The sequence below is a fragment of the Centruroides sculpturatus genome, unplaced genomic scaffold (assembly GCF_000671375.1).
Source record: "Centruroides sculpturatus isolate CEXI.00-Female unplaced genomic scaffold, Cexi_2.0 scaffold1524, whole genome shotgun sequence".
Lineage (NCBI taxonomy): Eukaryota > Metazoa > Arthropoda > Arachnida > Scorpiones > Buthidae > Centruroides > Centruroides sculpturatus.
In genome coordinates, this window is record NW_019387049.1 from 234131 (window position 1) to 248677 (window position 14547).

Sequence of the window (14547 nt, forward strand, 5' to 3'; positions counted from 1 at the left end):
TGGTAATAAAGGTTAAAATACCTAATACAGGATTTAAATATACTGTGTATATCAAAAGTTACCAACCTTGCGCCCACAGAGCTATTTACAAGCGTCCGCAGCAAAGTGTTGAAATAATGAAAAGAAATTAAATCTTAAAAATAAAGAAAATGAAAAGTTACTTTAGTTTTTAAAATCTTGCTAGATGTAGTGAAAAATTTGCTAAATTGGCTACACTGACCACTGTCCAATCCATCACACCCATTATAATCATGTCTCAAATAGCACCTCTATTGTATTAGTAGTATGGTATTACAGTAGAGCGTCGATTATCCGAAAAAATTCCAGTCGGCAAATTTAAATTTTTGCCAGTGCTGTGGCGCTGCAATCTTTGGCTATGTCCTAAGCTAATCAAATATTTTACGTTTCTGATACTAAATTAACTTCTGAAGTATAATTTTTTTATTGTTTTTATATTTTTCAATATATTTATTTTCTTTGTACAAAATAAAAAAATAAGTTTTAACGATACAATAGTCTTTGTTAGGCTTAACATCGATGAAAATTCAACGCAAAGCAACACGCAAAACGGATAAAAATTTCAACATGCGATAGGTTAATATATTTTTTCGTACATAATCGGTTATCCAAAATATCGATTTTCCGAACAACCCTAGTCCCCAATTGATTTGGATAATAGACGCTCTACTGTAGTTGTCATTGCTTGCTGTTGTCAAACTCATACTGTTGTTGTCGCATGGTATCATTGTGTTGTGTTTTTCTTTGTATATAAACATTTTACCTAAAAAATAAGTAATCCTAGTAAAAACAACAAACCTATCATTTTAACAAAGATTGGGAAGAAGACTACTTTGTATCAAAAGTAAGGAGAAATGCATTTGTTTAATATGCTACAGTGTTGTCAGTAGAAAAAAAAACACGTCGAACGTCATTACAAAACCAATCACAGTTCTTTTGAGATTAGTTATCTACCTAAGCCAGAATCAAGAAAAAAAATTTAATCAACTAAAATTGGGATTATCTACCCAGTAAGCATTTCTTACCAGCCACATAAATAAAAATAAAAATGCCATTATTGCTTCCTTTAAAATTTCTCATCTGTTGGCAAAATCAAAAAAACATCTTTAGAAAATGAACTAATTAAGGAAGCATTTCTCAGTGCAGCCAATTCATTATTTGAAGGATTTTCTAATAAGCAAGAAATTATTTCAGCAATACAAGATTTGCCATTATCAAACAATACAAGTATAAGGAGAATCCAGGTGATTTCAAAAGATTTATATGAATAACTTGAAAGAATGTGAATATTTCTCATTACAACTAGACGAGTAAACAGATATATAAGATACAATACAATTTGCAGTAATGATAACAATGGTATTCAGTGATTTTGAAAGAACTATTAAAGTTACTATCAATGCAAGAGCGAACAAGGGGTGAAAATATTTAAAATAACTTTAAAAATTACTCAACAGAAATTAATATGCCTTTACACAAGTTATCAGCAATAATTACTGATGGTAGGCAATAATTAGAAATGCTGGGCTGCAACAAGATTTATTTCCCATTGCAAGTAAGATAAATTCTTTCTGAACTTAATGAATCTTGATTTATGATGCAGTGATAATACATAATGTGCCAAAATATTATCCATTGTACATGTTATGAATGTTGTTAAAATAATTAACAAAATTCAAGCAAATCCTTTACCACATAATTGTTTAAAGCCCTTGTAGAAAAGGACAAATCTTCCCGAGCCAACCTTATCTTACATAAAGATATAAGATGGTTAAATAAATACAAAAAACTTGGCTGATTTTTTGATTTTTTGGAAGAAAAAAACTTATTTATTTCGGAAGGTCAAGCGTTTGAACAATTAGATAACCAACAACTGTTGGAGAACTTGACTTTTTTTTAACTCACATATGTGAAAAATTGAACAGTTTAAACCTGGATCTCCAGGGAATAATAAACATTTAGCTGAAATGATTAGTTCTATAAAGACATTCAAAGCCAAAATAGTTTTGGATAAATAATTTGTCAAAAAATTCTTTTGTACACTTTCCAACTATGAAAAAAGTGACTGGTGAAAATAATTCACCTAATACTATTTATCTTAAAAAAACTTTTGGAACAGTTTGAAAGTAGATTCCAGCAATTAGCAATTACCATTATCAAACCCATGGCTACATTTTCGTAAATCCTTTTACTACACAAGTAGACATAGATTACTGCAACTACTAAATCTATAACAGAACATCTTCAAGAAGAAACATCAAAAATTGAAGAAGAGATTTTAGATTTTCAAAATGACATCATATTAAACTCTCACAATACAATGAAGACTTTTGGAATTTAGTTGATCATAAAATGTATAAGCTTTTGAAAAAAAGAGCCTTCAAAATCAAATTTTGATTTTTTGATTCCACATATTTGTGTGAATCTTTATTTCTCACCATGAATATTATAAAATCAAAAATCATATCCCAACTTACTAATGCCAACCTTAAAGATTGTTTATGATTGGGATTATCTTACACAGAGCCGCTCCTAAGGCCGGGCAACTGGGGCAACCGCCCCGGACCCTACACTTAAAAAGATGCAGCATAATAATGTTTTATAATTAAAATGTAACAACTTGTATTTCAACGTAAAACTTAATTTTTAAGTATAATTGTAAGGTACATCAGAAAAATCTCATAAATCTTAATACAACTTTGCTACTAATTGATTTTATGATCTACTAAAGAAATAACTGTTTAATGTATAAATTCAAATATATTTGTGTTTATTAGTGTTCTATTAGTAGTTTTTTTATAAAAGAATAATTACCTTAAAAATAATCAAAATAAATTATTATTTTGACTATTTTTAATCAAATAAAAAAATAGTTTTTATAATATAAATTGTAAGTTGAACAAATTTATGCTGCTTAATGGTACTTTTTTTAATTTACTAAGGTGTTTTAATTTAACTTTGTTCAGCACTCCATTACTGAAAAACAGCAGAGAAAAACATTGTTTTAGTAATAATAACTTTAAAACTTGGGATTGAAACTTACTGACACAAGTAAGTTTTTCAAATTTTCCAATTGTTATATAATTTTTTAATCTCTATTTTCTATTCATTTTTTATTTCAATTTTATTTTCTATTTTTCCTAGGATTCATAACATTAGCAACGAGTATGAGTAGAGATTGTGATAAAAATAGAAATTATTAAAGTGGTAGCCAGAAAAGAAAACATGTCAAAAATAAAAAATATTTAGAAAATTGTCAAACAGATAGTCTTTTAAAATATTTTAAAACTGAACGATCTGGCTATAGCTACGCACTAGTGTACAAAATAAAGAAGAGTTACAAATTACATACAAAGAATTACCTTCATTATTGAATGAAGATGAGCCATAAATGGAGCTATAAATGATGAAGGTCAAGATGATTTTTTTCGTCATGCAAACGAAGAAACTAAAGAATTATCAACCATATAGGAAAACGATCCTGGAACATGACGATCACACCCTTCTGAGAAAATCAGATTATTATTAATTAGTAAAAACATTGTTCAAGTAACAAATTACAATTTTCCCATAGATGAAGTAGAAAATTTAATGTATCTTATTATACAAAAGTACATTTAAATGGAGAAAAATATTGTAGAAACTCGCTTCTCTATTCAAAACTGAAAGATAAGGTATTTTGTTTTTACTGCTATTTATGTCCTAACCAATTCTCAAGATCATCTTTAGCATTAGTAAATGAAGGTGTTTCTGACTGGAAGCACCTTGAAACTCACTTAAATAAACATGAATTATCGTTGCCACACTAAAAATCACTTAGAAATTTTATGGAGCTAAAAAACAGGTTGCAAAAAGAACAAACAATTGATGATTTTCATCAAAGACAATTAAATTCAGATGCATGAAGTTCTTAGATTATATTTTGTATACAGCATTTAGCTAAAAACAACAATGCACTTCGTAGAATGAATCAGAAAATTTCTACGAAAAATAATGGTAAATTTTTAGGTTTAACTGGGATTAATTTCAAAATTCGATTCAAGAATGGCAGAACATATAAGACGTATCAAAGATAAAGAAACAAACTATCATTATTTAGGTTGGAAAATTCAAAACGAGATAATTAATCTGTTGGCAAACAAAGTTAAATATGAAATAATAAAAAAAAAATTAAATATGCAATACAGTTAGGCTGTACTACCGATAAAGATCGTATTGAACAATTGACTCTCATTGTACAATTGACTCTCATTGAACAATTGACTCTCAATTGACGAACAAGAACGAAACGAAGTTAAAATTAATGATTATTTTATTGGTTTTTCTCCTGTGCCGAAAGTACAGCATTTGATTTATCAGAGGAATTATATAACAACTTAAAACTTTAAATATTTCTTTGAACGATTGCCATGGACAAGCTTATGACAATGGGACTAACACGGTAGGCAAGAGAAAAGGCGTGCAAGCAAGGATTTTGGAAAAAAATCCGACAGCATTTTTCTCATGTTCCGCTCACAATTTAAATTTATTAATAGGTAATATGGCTTCCTCGGTTCCTATGGCTATGACATTTTTTGGAACACTTTCAAGACTGTATACACTATTTTCCACGTCTGCTCACAGGTGGGTTATTTTAATAAAACATTTAATAAATTCAACTCTAAAACCATTATCAGATGGGAATGCCAAATAAATTCTGTGAAAAATAGTTAGATTTGATTTAGACAAAATTATAACAGCATTAGAATATTTAAATGACGTGACAGAGGATTCTAGTGTAAAAAGTGAAACAGATTCCTTACTTGGGCATGCAATTAATTATCAATTTCGTATGAATTATTAACAACAGTCAATACAGTAAGTAAAACTGTACAAAAACCTAACTGTGATTTAAGTTTAGTAACTAAGCTTTTAAAAAGGTTGATGGAATTTTTAAAGAATTTAGAGAGAATGATTTTTTAAATAATCCAGAAAAACTTCTACAGAAATTATTTATTAGTAATAATAGAACAAGTTGTATTTTCTTTACAAGAAAGATTTGAACAAATTGAAAATCATATTAATATTTTCGGTTTTCTTTACAANATTGTGATAAAAATAGAAATTATTAAAGTGGTAGCCAGAAAAGAAAACATGTCAAAAATAAAAAATATTTAGAAAGTTGTCAAACAGATAGTCTTTTAAAATATTTTAAAACTGAACAATCTGGCTATAGCTAGCACTAGTGTACAAAATAAAGAAGAGTTACAAATTACATACAAAGAATTACCTTCATTATTGAATGAAGATGGAGCTATAAATGAAGGTCAAGGAGATTTTATTCTTAGTGCAAACGACGAAACTAAAGAATTATCGATCATATTGGAAGACGATCCTGGAACATGGCCACCACACCCTTCTGAGAAAAATCGGATTGTTACTTGAACAATGTTTTTATTAATTAATAATAAATTATAATTTTTCCATAGATGAACTGGGTAGAAAATTTAATGTATCTTATTATACAAAAGTACATTTAAATGGAGAAAAATATTGCAGAAACTGGCTTCTCTATTCAAAACTAAAAGATAAGGTATTTTGTTTTTACTGCTATTTATGTCCTAATCAATTGTCAAGATCATCTTTAGCATTAGTAAATGAAGGTGTTTCTGACTGGAAGCACCTTGAAATTCGCTTAAATGAACTTGAAGTATTGTAGCCACAGAGATATTCACTTAGAGATTTTATGGAGCTAAAAAACAGGTTGCAAAAAAAACAAACAATTGATGATTTTCATCAAAGACAATTAAATTCAGATGCAGAACATTGGTGTGAAATTCTTAGGAAGATTATATTTTGTATACAACATTTAGCTAAAAACAATGACACACTTTGTAGAACGAATCAGACAATTTTTACAAAGTATAATGGTAAATTTTTAGGTTTAATTGGAATTAATTTCAAAATTCAATGCAAGAATGGCAGAACATATAACACGTATCAAAGATAAATAAACAAACGATCATTATTTAGGTTGGAAAATTCAAAACGAGATAATTAATCTGTTGGCAAACAAAGTTAAATATGAAATAATAATAATAATAAAAAAGTAAATATTACGCAGTACAGTTAGACTGTACTATTGATAAAAGTTGTATTGAACAATTGACTCTCATTGTTCGAATTGTAGAATGCCTGAAAAACAAGAATGAAATGAATGAAACGAAAGTTGAAATGAATGATTACTTTATTGGTTTTTCTCCTATTACGAAAAGTACAGGGTTTGATTTATCAGAGGAATTATGTAAACAACTTAAAACTTTAACTATTTCTTTGAACGATTGCCATGAACAAGCTTTTGACAATGGGACTAGCACGGTAGGCAAGAGAAAAGGCATGCAAGAAAGGATTTTGGAAAAGAATCGACAGCATTTTTTGTGTCATGTTCTGCGCACAATTTAAATTCATTAATAGGTGATATGGCTTCCTCGGTTCCTATGGCTATGACATTTTTTGAAACACTTTCAAAACTGTATTACTATTTTCCACATCTGTTCACAAGTGGGCTTTTTTAATGAAACATTTAACAAATTCAACTCTGAAACCATTATCAGATACACATTGGGAATGCTGAATAAATTCTGTGAAAACAGTTAGATTTGATTTAAACAAAATTATAACAACATTAGAAGAATTAAGTGATGTGACGGAGGATTCTAGTGTAAAAAGTGAAACAGATTACTTGAGAAATATGCACGGCTCTTCCAAATCTGGTCTATAGTTTAAGATTATTAACAATTCCAATTTCAACAACATCGGCAGAATGAAGTTTCTCTAAATTAAAACTAATTTTAAATTATTTACGGACAACAATGTTACAGGAATGATTAACAAATCTGACATTTTTATCTATTGAGCACAAAATATGTGAAAAATTAAATTGCGATGATTTAATAAAAGATTTCGTTGCAATAAAAGCCTGCAAAATTGATATTTCATAAAATAGTGCATAAGGTTCAATAAAAAAATTAAGATAAAAGTAAATAAATACAAACATACTTCGTACAATGTTAAGTAAGTATTTTCTTCTATAGTAATAGATATGTATATATCCATGGTGCGGTTTACTTTATATTATTTTTAAAAATTCAATTTTTCAAAAATATTTCCTCAAAATTGATGAAAAAACTTTATCGGTTAATTGTACCTAAATAACCCCCGTTTTTGTGCCTGGACCGCATTTAATCAGAGACAAAGCTTTCATTCGTATTCTTTATTTTCTATGCATTTCGGGTGCAATATTTTCTTTAATTTGCACCCCTCTTCAGGATTTTTACATTTCTATAAATTTGGTAAATTTAATTATTACATTGGTAAATTACTACAATAGTTATACAATGGTTAACTAACCTGTTTTAAGTTTTAGATCGACATCTGCCCAGTGTTGATGTTATGTCCCCTAAGGCATTTTTAGACCGTTTTCCCCTCTTTTCCCTTTCCCTTTAGCTCCTCCCATTTCCTCCCACACGTCGTCTACCTCCATTCCATCATTTAGGTTTATGGTTTTGTTTTTATTAATGATTTCGAAGTGCTCTTAGAATTTTCTTAGATAAATATCTTTTCATCAATTTTGAGGAAATATTTTTGAAAAATTGATTTTTTAAAAGTATTTTCTTTTTTTACACCTTTTGTTTTGTAATTTCCAGAATTTTGTTTAAATAAATTTTGAAAAGATAACATTAATTATTTTACTTATTAGTTTTTTCTTTTTTACTAATAATTAGTTTATTTTTAGAAAGGATCCCACAATTTCAATTTGCCCCAGGCCCCGCAAATGCTACGGGCAGACGTACAGAATAAGCAACTAGTCACTGCCTTAACGACATATGTTATAGAAGACACGATAGAGGTTTCTGTGAAATGGGAAAGAGCAGAAATAATACAAAAGGTCCAGAACAGGAGACATATTAAATAAGCAGAAGTCTGACATATTCACAAGAGCAGTCTAGCAGGACAGGCTATAAACTTTAGAGAATCATAAATTCTCCACAGCATGGAGAGCAGGTGCATTATGAACATATCAGCAAAAGAAAAAAGTATGAGAGCCAAAAAATAAGCATTAGTCAGTGCCCATTATAACATCACTTGTTTATTTATCTACCTATCGAGCATATTGTAAGCTAATAAATGTTTCAATTGAACAAATTTATGCTGCTTAAAAGTACTTTTTTTAATTTAATAAAGTTAAAACACCTTAACTTTAACTTCGTTCAGCACTCCGTTACTGTTAAACAGCATAGAAAAACATTGTTATAGTGATAATAAGTTTAAAACTTGGGCCTGGAACTTTACTGATAGAAGTAAATTTTTTTCAAATTTTCCAATTATTATATTATCTTTTAATCTCTATTTTTCTAAATAATGTATATTTCTTACCATATTCATTTTTAAATTAATTAATTCATCTGTTATACATACAAGGTCTTAACCCAATAGGCGCGCACAACTTATTTTACAATAAGTGGAGTAATTTCATTAGAATTTGCTATAAACGATATTGTCAAATATCGTTTATAGCAAATTCTAATAGAAATATATGTATCGTTTATAGTAAAAGACACAAGTCACAACATCTATGTGCGGATAACATTGACCTCCCCTATCAGTTGCCCTGATCAACCTTTCTGCAGCTTTGTTTTCTTTGTTGTCATCAGCACCAATCTGTGACCATAAAAACACTTGACAACAATCACATTTAAATTTTTTAATCATACTATAGCAAGTATACCCAGGTATGTTAGTATTCAAGACTCAGTATGGCCATTATTAAATATCTATGTCATCATCGTCAACATGACAGTTACTTATTAAACTTTGTGACAAAACACAATTATAATCTTCTGCTGCATGCTTTATAAAATGACTCATATCAGGAATATCACTTAATGGAAGAGAAACCTCACCAAAAATATGTGATTTCAAAATTAGAGGCACTGTTGTTTAAATATGCAGCTTGGTTTCACATTCGTACAGTTGGCGGACAGAAATATGGTAATGAGATCCAGCAAGTTGATGATACCTGCCAAATCTATCCTTTAAATCATGTCTCTAACTAGTCACAAAGGAAGTAGCTGTTTCCTTTATCATAAATCCAGAATTATGCTATCTGAAGCAATGCACAAGTAGTGTTTACGAACAAAATGTGTTTCTTTTGTTAACATTGCTGCATCACATAACTTTTCCCACCTCTGTAGCCAATCTAAAAATTTTTGTTGAAAACTTATAATATGATCTGAATTTTTGGTTATAGGTTCTTAAAATGGATTTCAAAGCCTTACATCTTTTAAAGGTGTTTTCACATTTACAATATCCCACCACCTGCAAGTTACCTCAATGTAATTTGCAATACTTTCCCAGATATCAGAATGTTTCACACAGCCCAATTCCCTCATAGCTATGTAGGCACTTGGAGTGAAAATGTGTAAGACCAACTTCACATTCTGGAATTCAATATCAGAAGGATACAAAGATTTCAATGACAAATTAACTCCCCATTTTAGCAATTTAGCTTTTCATTTGAATGCAACTGTTTTAAAGCTGAAAAGGAAACAATCTGTAGAACTGTAGATGTATCATCAAAATCAGGATAAATCATATCTTGGGTGCTTTGTTCAACCAACTATTTCATATGTATTTAAAAATGTAAACTGAATCAATAACAAAAAACAGTTTTCTGTTTGAATCATTTGGATGACAGTATTCAGTTTTCACTAATAGAGGTTCACTAAAAAAGAATATTGCTTTACTGTGGATTGAATTATTGTCAGATACAACAGCTACTACAGTAAAATCTATCTCTTCTAATAATAATTTTTTAAAGAAATGTATGAAGTATATCACCTCTAATAGTTTTAACAGGTAAAATATTCAAAACTTCCTTGTAAGGTAATGATAAGCTAGAAATCATAAAAATATAAGAAATATAAGCCCACCGTTATAATTTGTTCTGCATCCAGGAGCACAACACTTATCTGGCATTATTGATACTGAAACACAGGAAATCAACACTGAAGTTAAACTCATAACATAGACAAACCTGTCTTCTTCCACATGTAACACAATGTACAAAATGGCCTACTTATGATTGCGCAATATTCCTTCCAGTTTGCTGTCAACAGGCTTTGTTATAGGTGACGTTGATCTGGCCTCTTTGTGCTCTCTGAGCGGTAAGGGGCCTAAAACCACAAATAAAAAAAAAAGGTGATGTTGATCTAATAGGGCTTAAGCTCTGGGCCCTCAAAAATTTTTAAAACTTTTCCATTAACAATGAGCACTTATCGTGTAATAATAGTTAATAATAATGATAATTTATAGTATTATTTCTATTAACAAAAAATGGGCCCCTGTCGACTTCAATGAACCCTATGCCCCAAAAAACCTAGATCTGCCCGTCCCACCCAAAGAATATAAGAAAATTCATGTGTAAGTTTTGTGTTACAGATAATATTGAAAGTAGCTTATAATATTTATGAGATAAAATGAAGTATTTACAAAGTCATGAATATATTGTAAATTTATTATTTGATGAAATAATGATATATATTGAGCAGCAATTAAATTTTAAAGGCAATACTAAATTTGGATGAAGGATAAATGAACTATCAAAACTTGCAAAAACAGCACAGGCATTTATGATATCTAGCATTGTGTTTCTAAATACTAACTGTTACCCATGACTTTGCTTGTGTGGATTTTGCAATTTGATAGAAATAACCCTCTCTCAGTACTTCACTAAGATTCTCAATCATTAGTTGTTACTAATTTGGTAAAATTACTGATTTTTGTTTGTTTCAAACTATGGACTGCTAATGCACCTAAATTCAAGTTTCAAATATTATGGAATTCCAAGTTATGATTAACATGACTTCAATTTTTTTTTTTAACATAAAAGACATTATCTAAAAATTCCTAAAGTATAAATACTTATTGAAAAATAGAGCTTGTTACCCCAGTCTACCTCTTTATAAACCACATTTGTGGTACTGCCTTTTGGGGCTAAGACTTTTTAAGCCTTAACTCTCTCCCTCTACCTCGCACAAGAATTTCAAAAAATCTGTTTTTAGTGTGCACTCTCATTGCATACCCTACTAAAACATAGTTAAAAACAAAAAATCGCATCTAAAATAGTGCAGTAAAAGCCACCATGCTCTGCAGTAAAATGAAAAACAGAACAATATGTTATAGTGAAAACAGAAAGTAACTGTCGCATCATTACTTTGCCACCATATGTCATATGCTACGATGCACTGGTCAACCATGGAAGACTAGGCCACGATTTCGCACTTCACCAGTAACTTCAAGCCAATTTCAATCTAGAGATTCCAAGCTTGAAAACTTGCTAGAAAGTCTTCTTTTCACTTGCAGAGCCATAAACGGCAAGTAGGCAGATCCGTCACAGTCGAGTGCATAACTGTATTTTCTTCGAATTTTAACAAAAGGCATTTGGGCTAGTTTTTTGTCCCAATCAACGTGTTATAGATTTGTGTTTTTTTTTTTTTATAACATATTCAAAAAAATTTAAGTATATGTAGTTGCAGTTATTTGAAGTTTAAAAATAAAAAATTTAAACCCTAATTTTTATACAGAAAATATCACTTTCAATGCTAACTAAAAAATGAAAGATTGAAATGACTAGGTAAGAGAATTGCAAGAAAAGTGGAAACTGAACTATTTTTGTATGGAAGTGAACAATAAAATTACGTGCTTAATTTGCAAAAAAACAATTAGCATCTTTTTTCGTTGAAGTTAAAAATTCTCCAACTTCAATAAAACAAATTGATTTTCAGAAAATTTGGATTTAAAAGACCAATATTAAGAAGTAGGAACTCCCAAAATATATTCCTATTCAGGTTAAAAATACCTGGAAATTAAAATGGAAGTACAGGTATACCTCGTCTTACGTCGGTAATTGGTTCCAAGAGAACGACTTAAGTCGAAAAACGACGTAAGTCAAATTTACTTGTCTCCGAATCTACTTGCCACTAGGCTAAACCATAAATTACCAATTCCCATTCTGTATTTTATTTATTAATGCATTTTTAATAATATATGGTTAATAAGGATCTAATTTAAGCTTACAAACAAATAAATTTTAGTTTTTAATATAGTACAGAAAAAAGTAATTTAAATTTACGAATGCATGTACTATAAATACAGTACATACTTGTAAATGTATATATTTTAGTATGATTTTATGTGCTTTAAACATTTTTCTAGTGATATTACGACTTCAATATTTGTGGAGAACAGACGTAAAGTTGAGTAAAATGACTTAAACTTGATTTTTATTTTTCCATATACTTTTTTGACAAACGACGTATAATCGGGAATGACGTAACTCGAAATGACATAAGTCGAGGTATACCTGTACTGTAAAACCCTGCATAATGCTAATTCAATATAATGCGGTCAGCTCAAAGCAAAATAAAAAAAATTTATACAAATTCAAATTATCATGGCATTTCATTGATTTGTATATAATATGATTATTTACAAACATGAACCAATCAGAAAATGGTGGCAATTTGTCCTAGCACTGTACTTTTTTTAAATTTATGTTTGTTTAATGACATTTTGGAAAAAACATAACATCATGGATTCTATAGGCCAGTGTTTTTCAACCTGTGGGTTGCAACCCCCAGGGGGGTCACAAAGCCATACACGGGGGTTGTAGGTAAAATAAAAAGACAGGTTTTTGATAGGTCCTGCCCTACAATAAAAAAACTACAATTTCAGTGAGAAAGCTGTGCCTGTTTATTTTACAGTACAATTGGTTTTTTGATCAATATTTAAATCTAAACAGAAAGAAAATTAAATATGTAGTTTTTAAAATCACTGACATAGTTTTAATACGGCCCTGGGGGTTGCCAGAATGTTTCAACTTGTAAAGGGGTCACGTATTCAAGAAGGTTGAAAAACACTGCTATAGGCAATACCGACTTGACTTGGCAAAAATTAACTGATAAATGCATGAATGGAGTGTGGAAGCAGTTATGGCTAGAGGTATCCAAGAATTCTCAACAAAAAGAGCCTATCGTTGACCAAATTGTCAACCTATTGATACAGCAAAACTGAGAGATGTAGACAAGCTGGATATTGAGGAGTTACTGCAGGTTTCTGGTGAGAGCCTTACCAACGATGACCTTCAAGAACTGGCAGAACAAGAAATTCATGTAAAACTGGAAAATAGAGATTCTGAAAATAAAGAACCCAAAAAATTTCTCTTCAGATTTCCTTAGTAAAAGTTTCGTAATGATAACCGAAATCGTTGATCAAATTGTTGCGAAAGATCCAGATTTTAAAAGGAGTGTAAAAGTAAGACGAGACGTTTTGGATCCGATCTTCTACTACTGACATTTGCTTAAGGAAAAAAAAAGCAACGAGTGAAACTACCCAATTTTATCACAAAAAACAAGAATTTCAGAAGAGTCAGGACCTTTGTCAGAAAAAATGAACTTTATACTTGTGTGTGCATATGTTTATATGTTATTTAACATATATTATGATGCAAACTAATATCTAAATAATTTAAAATTAAAGCAAACTCTGTTTATTTTTGGTCATGTGTTCCCCTTTCCCTATTTACTCTGTGCTGAAATGACCTCTTTAACAGTGTTTAGTTTAGCACTTTGTCATCTAAGAATGCATCCGCTACGTTAAGTGAGGTCTTACCGAAAGTTCTGTTTGTGACATAGATACAACTATTTATTTGTTTTCTGTTTGCATTCTTTCCATTATTCACAAATCTGAAGTTGTTTTTAAATTTACAACACTTTCTGAAAGTTCTTCCTGGAAAATTTGTGAAGTTTCTTTCATAGAAGAAACTTCACAGACTTCTTCATTGGAAGAATCCGTAGTCTGATGCAGTTTTTTGCTCGTCTACTGTTTCTTCTTTTCATAGCACGTTCATATCATTCTTGTCTTGCTCTTGCTTCCTTTGATGTACTATGTTCCCTCGTGGTATTGTTGGAGCCCAACGTGAAGATTCTAAATCATACAACTTTCCTGTTTTCCTTTAAATAACGAACAGTTTCACAATATGTTTGGCTCACATAAACCTACACTTTTGTGTTTATGAGGAAAAGAAGAAATTATGTTAGAAAATAAGTTGTGTTAGAGAAAAATGGAAAGCAGTGAGACAGCAACTTTACAAGGCAGGATTTCCATAAACAGGTCTTGTAATTCATACTGATATGATCTTTCATGCCATAACAGTCTGAGAAAATGTAAATGCATATTATTTTCTTCATGAACAATACTGTTGTATTTCAATAATTTTTTTCATGTACAATTTGGCTTTAAGACATTAAGTTCAGATATGAGATATTAAGGTAAGAAGTTTATCTTCTCGTTATATCTTTTACTTCAGTTTGTTCAAATATTATGTAAAATCCTACGTTTTATTTGTAACCATGAGATGAAAATTTTGTTTTATGTCCATTCTGAAGGGAACAAGGAATTTTATGACTGTACGAAAAAATATCCTGAGAG

General features: G+C 29.9%; 1 pseudogene; it reads right to left on the bottom strand.

Annotated features, from left to right (window-relative positions):
* Positions 1-8603: 8603 nt before the first annotated feature.
* On the bottom strand, positions 8604-9970 carry LOC111616103 (annotated as a pseudogene).
* Between the last annotated feature and the right edge of the window lie 4577 nt (positions 9971-14547).